This window comes from Meleagris gallopavo, chromosome 1, assembly GCF_000146605.3.
Source record: "Meleagris gallopavo isolate NT-WF06-2002-E0010 breed Aviagen turkey brand Nicholas breeding stock chromosome 1, Turkey_5.1, whole genome shotgun sequence".
In the NCBI taxonomy this organism is placed as follows: domain Eukaryota; kingdom Metazoa; phylum Chordata; class Aves; order Galliformes; family Phasianidae; genus Meleagris; species Meleagris gallopavo.
Genome location: NC_015011.2, coordinates 132020416 through 132026458, shown reverse-complemented (window position 1 = coordinate 132026458; position 6043 = coordinate 132020416). Strand labels below are relative to the sequence as shown.

Genomic DNA, 6043 nt, shown 5'->3' with positions numbered 1-6043 from the left:
CTTACATTTACCCGTATCATCGCATCACTCTTACGCTATGTAGTCATTGAACTATTCAAATATAGACTGTGTACTTTTTTAATAGCTTTGAGAATTATTTTGTATGATGATTTTTTTAAATGAATGTGTACTCTAATAACAAAGCTTAAGATTTTACAGGAGTCACATTTTTAAGCAGTGTTTGTATACATTTTAACACTTTTTATATTTTCTATTATGATTTTGTATATTTTTATGTATGCACAGTGTACAGATTTTTTCCTGTAAATAAAACATTGGTTTTCATTTGTTTAAGAGTGCTTGTCTTTTCATGCTGGCTTGAGTGAATGACACTGAACTGCAGACAGCGAAACAGGGAATGTAACTGTCACTGATCTCAAATTGAAATGGACTGACAGACTGAAAATTTGCTTTCAGTAAACTACAGAAAACAGGGGAACATTCCAGAAGCAGTTTTATTCTTAAATGAATGTGTCTACCCAAGCAGGTAGTTCATTTGGCAGTTCATTTCTTGGGATGTTCAAGCACTCTAAGCATGTCATGCTCTGGTGATTTGATGCTGTACTTGAAATGCTAATAAACTAAGTAAATAGCTGTGCCATCCATTCAAGGAATCCAACATTATGTCTTAGCAAGAATAGGCTTTTTTGTTAACTATTATTTAAGTGAAAAACAACTTAACAAAGGAAAGCATAACTTGTCATTCGATTTGTGATGAAAAACCATATAACGTGACCACTACAAGTCTGCTTCCTTCCATTAAACATGTGGCATTACACTGCGTTGGTAGTCTTTGAACAATATGTAAAGAACAAGCCTCAGCAGCAAGCCCAAGAGACAGTTAAGCCAAGGGAAGAGCCAAGTGTCCCTTGGACTGAAGTCCCAACCACTCCTGCAAGGGTCCAGAACAATGCCCAAGAAATGGACAACCATGGGAGGGGGCCTGGTGCTGCCTTTGTTGGTTTGACTGGCGTCTCGTGTCTCAACCAATCCTGGAACTGGAGCGGAGCCAATAGTTCCAAATAAGGGCTAGGGGAGACTGTTCCCAACCTTTTTTGCTTTGATAATATAAATAAGGGCAAGGAGAGGGCCAGCCCAGCCCTTTTTCTTCACTGCTGCTGCCATTACTTCTCGTTGCTGCTGGTTTCCCTCTTGGTTCTACAGCACACGGAATACTCCTGTTGGCAGGCTCAGATCAAGGACTGGTCATCTCTCTCCCACTCTTTATTTCTTTTTTTCTTTCTTTATCTTAAAGTTGTTAATGTAAGGCTCACTTGAGTTCTCTATAAAACCACACAGCTTAGGTAGATAAAACTTACCTCCCTGGTGGGAGAGCCAACATACATGTGATAACCATTGATCATTTTTCTCTCATATGTACAGACCTTGAGTGTCATTTCATCTTAATTCAGCCAGGGGGATTTGCAAATCTGGTCACCCCTCCCTCCTTCATGGGTGGGATGTGACACTATGCAGTGGCTGAAATTGGGCTTTTCACCCCAGACAATCACAGTGAGTGCATGTCTACAGTAAACCTGGTTGCACATCAGTGAAACATTAAACATTATATTGCCATCACATAAACTCCTAGCAGCCAGTAATCATGCAGTGCATCTTTTAGTAGGTGACTTCAAGGGGATAATCACTATATGTCACAATTTGCAAGTAACACTTCACAGAAAACTCAGAACACCTAGTTACATGAGGGGATAAACTGAATGCTGAGATGTATTTCAAATTCTTCAGCTTTGCTTTTACTGGGCTTTCTTTTTTCATCAGAAAACTCCCTAAAAACACACAAAACTTAAGGTCACCGTCTTCCATATGATAAAACACTCAGTAAATTGTATTGTCTGTGACATAGGAGAGGAAATCCAAGAACTGTATAGTGTTGGGCACAGCAAGTATATCTTGCTGTACTTCCTATTCTTTAGCAGTGACAGCTATGGATGAGGTGTGACACTCTCTCTGATAGGATCTCAAGTAACTTCACAGGCAACTTGTTTTCAAGTTTCAGTCCCCAAACCAGACTTCACCTTTCTGAACAATGTATTTTTGAAGGAGGCACCTTTTGTACTTACTCACAGAAATCAGTGGTGTTTCACTTGAGCAGCTCAAAGGAGCATGGCTCTGACATGTAGAACTTCACAGGCATTTTGATGTGTTTGTATTTATTGCCAGCTTGCCTACTGCAATGTGACTGAAAGTCACATTTTAGAGGATGATTGCTCCAACTCGCTGTCTTGACTGCAGCGTGCACCTGTTAGTCAGCTACACAAAGCTAAGGAGGAGCCAGTATTTTGCTATAATCACACCCACCACATGCTGCAGTGAACTGCACCTGTGGCTATGATTAAGCAATGATTTACCATAGGCCAACATCATCAATCAGAATGAATGGTCATATGGACAGTCCACTAACACTTGTTTCCCTTTCGTCATCTCGATCTTTTCAAGGTGACTGGTGGGTGATAATTTGATTGTTTCATCAAATAGCAGGGATGTATCTGCTGAACCCTGATATCTACTCAATGTGTGTCTCTTTATATATATATTTAGATTCTACTTTCTTACAGTGGCAATTTACTGCAGATAGTGCATTTGAAAATGATTAGTGCACTTAACTGGAAGCTAAGTATAGCCTGAGCTCAAGCTTCATGCATTGCTACCCAAGGCAAGTTGAAAATGCATGTCCTATTTCTTTTTGCTAAAAATATGCTAATATTCAAGCAAATGCATATTAAGTTTGATGTATAAGGATGCATTAAGTTCACAATGAATTAATTGTAATGCAGTAAATCTGTGGGTTCTTCTTCCCAGAGGCAGAATTGCCACTATAGAAATGACAGCATACACGTAGGTTGTGATAAATCACTGGGGGATCTTTAGCTGATGAAATCTCTGGGATCTTAAAGTTACACGAGTGAGGAAAGGAATCCAGGGGAAGGATGAGGAAAAACAAGCATTGATGAAACCCAGCAAAGAAGGAGAGAGAAGCACAGAATCGCAGAGAATCACAGAATTGTAGAGGTTGGAAGGAATCTCTGGAGATCATCTTGTCTAATCCCTGGCTAAAGCAGGTCCCTTACAGCAGGTTTCACAGGAAAGCATCCAGGTGGGTTTTGAGCAGCTCCAGAGAAGGAAACTCCACAACCTCTCTGGGCAGCTCTGTCACCTCCTAATTTTTTCTAATGTTCGTATGAAATTTCCTATGTTCCAGATTGTGCCCATTACTTCTCCCTTTCCTGTCACTGGGCACCACTGAAAGGAGCCTGACCCCATTCCCTTGACTCCCACCCATTAGATATGTATAAGCATTCAGATCTCCTCTGTTTTCCATAAGCTGAAAAGCCCCACATCTCTCAGCCTTTCCTCCAGAACTCTCACCAACTTTGTGGCCTTCCACTGGACTGTCTCCAGCTGTTTCCTGCCTTTCTTGAACTGAGGAACACAAAACTGAATGCAATACTTCAGAGGCTACCTCATCAGGGCAGAGTAAAAGCAGCTAGAAAGATGAGCAGCACCAGATGCAAATGAAGAAATGCTGCTTTTATTTTTTTCCTAATAATCACTTAGTTTGTTTTGACTATTTGTTTTCTTATTTTTTATAGCACATAACCCAACTCATTTGTTGCTCTTGCTGCTGGCAGGCTTAGTGTTGTGGGATGTAATTTTAAAATGAACAACGAAGGTAGAGTTATAAACATTAACTGACTTCTTCTATGGCTCCCATGAATTAAATTTAGTAAACTCTAATGCCAACAGAGTTAGCATCTCATTGCTACACTCTGAAAAACTTCCTCCACGTGGTTCCACTTGTCTTTACAATAACTGAAACAAGAAAGCCCATTTCCTCTGGTGACCTGTTTCTGTGTGTAGACAAATGCAGATCAAATATCCTATTGGTTGCAGGATGCTGGCAGATAGGGGATAATTGTTGTAGCCACAGCTCCTTATACACTTCCAAGAAGACTCCAGAAACCCTGAGGGGTTCGGGAGGGCAGGCAATAAATATCACATCTGCCTTGGTTTTATGGGAGCAGCCAGAGGGAAAAATTGCTGTCAGTGCTGATTCTAAGCTGTCAGCTGCTGTTAATTGCCTTGCTCCCAGTCATCTGGCTGTGATTGCACTTCATTATTATAATATCTTTCTGGCCTGCCTTCCAAACAGCCTCCCTTTCCAGAATCAATCCTGGAGTGCTGCTGCATGCAGTGTGCTGGCTATATCCTCACCATTGCCACCACAAGCAGCAGGCACATCTTCTGTGTGGGTGAGGTGCCAAGGGAAAATAGAAGGAGGCTGAGGGCTTCTGGATTGTTTTCTACATTGATGGAAGTCTTGTCAGCGTCGTTCCGTCATTCTTACAGTAGTTCAAGTAAACATTACATAAATGTGCCTCAAGAGTTTGTGACTTGTAGATTGTTCCATGTTTTGTAGATCAAGGTAGAGTTCCTGATCCAAAATATTTACAATCTGGATTAAGACAGAGAGTAGGAGGGATTTTTTGGCTCGTGATAACAAGAAACATAACACACCTTTTTACAAACTAAAAACTCCTGTGGTCTATTCCTAAGCCCAGTATTTCTGCCTATAATGAGTATGAGCCAGGAGGCATATAAGATAGACATCCATGAGGGAAAGGTGGGGAAAGTTCTGTTTAGGGCCTGTTTCCGAGTCTGCTTTTTCAGAAGAGAGGACAGGAAGCATAAGTGTTCTGCTGGTTCAAGCAACCCTATTTTCCTTCCCTAGCAAAATGCCTCCCCAGAGGCGCTGTGTCATTTTCCAGTAACTTTCAGCACTTCTACACAAATGAAACTATGAGCTATTTGGTAGACCTAATTTAGACTTTAAAAATGCATGGGGCTGAACAGAGGTATCAGGCCATTAGGCAGTTTAATGAGCAGCTGGAGCATCCCAAGAACAGTAGAGACAAGAAGAAAACAAATCAATAAACTGTTACCAACATAATGCTAACAAAGTTGTTCCACGGTAGAAAAGCAGAGAAGGCAGAAACAAAAGAGCACAGCTCAGTGTCTGAGAAATATTACCATATTTTCATAAATATAGCGTACTATTCAAATAATTGTCTTTTAAAAGTACTCTGGAGATAAGTCCTCATGTAAAATGCACTCTCATAAAGTGAATAAAACCAGAGACCAAAGCTGCAGGAGTTATAAACTGGGAATAGTTATTTTGCGTGAGGAAACAAATTTGGAGAAACTTTTGTATATACTTCAAAGTAACAAGCATGACTGCTGAATTTCCAGGAGTCTGGCTGTGCACATGAAAGCACTGCACAAACAACACTAATATGTTTTAATTGCACATCGCTTTAAGAGAGAACTGATGCTTTCAACGGGGTTTATTGCTGTGGATAAAAAAGATCGATTGTCATATTTATCTCAAGCCAGCTCTTCAGTGCCCTTAAATAGAGCTACTAAAACACATACAAAATACAAAATGGCAACATATGTGAAGTTGTTTCCCTATCTAAAAGGAACTTAGGGAAGAAGAATTTCCTGAAGCAGCATGAGAAAAAAGAACAGGCAAAGAACCTTAGTGAACAGCAAGAAAATGGACCCTGCCTCTATTTTCTCATTTCAGTAGGTCAGAATTGTTTAGGAGTTTGCAGTGTGATTGATGGATCTTGACTGACAGAGGCAGAAATAAGTTTACCGGTCCCTACAGTAACATTATGCTTCACGAGAAGAAATGAGAAGGTTCTATTACTACTGTAATATGTGATGAGAGATTCCAGATCATTTTGAAATAACTCTCATTTTGCTGAAAGTTCAAAACATAACAAAAAAATGTGTTTTGTCTCTTTAAAAATGTGTTTACTTAGTCATCATCAGTATGCTCTCCTGCCTATTTCCTCTTGTGTATTTACCCGTGCACTCTGGATCAATCCACAAACTTAATAAAAAGATTCCAACTAGCTGTGATGGACTTAGACAGATATGTTTCTGACCCGTTCTGAACAAATAATTATAAAATTGTGACTTTACTGTCTTTTCGTTTCTCTTGGTTCTGAGCACTCTG

General features: G+C 40.1%; 1 protein-coding gene across 1 annotated transcript in view; it reads right to left on the bottom strand.

The window, feature by feature from the left end:
• LOC100544946 (pinopsin-like) overlaps positions 1-6043 on the bottom strand; it is a 72253-nt gene that overhangs the window by 7773 nt on the left and 58437 nt on the right. The gene's annotated exons all lie outside the window — the stretch shown is intronic.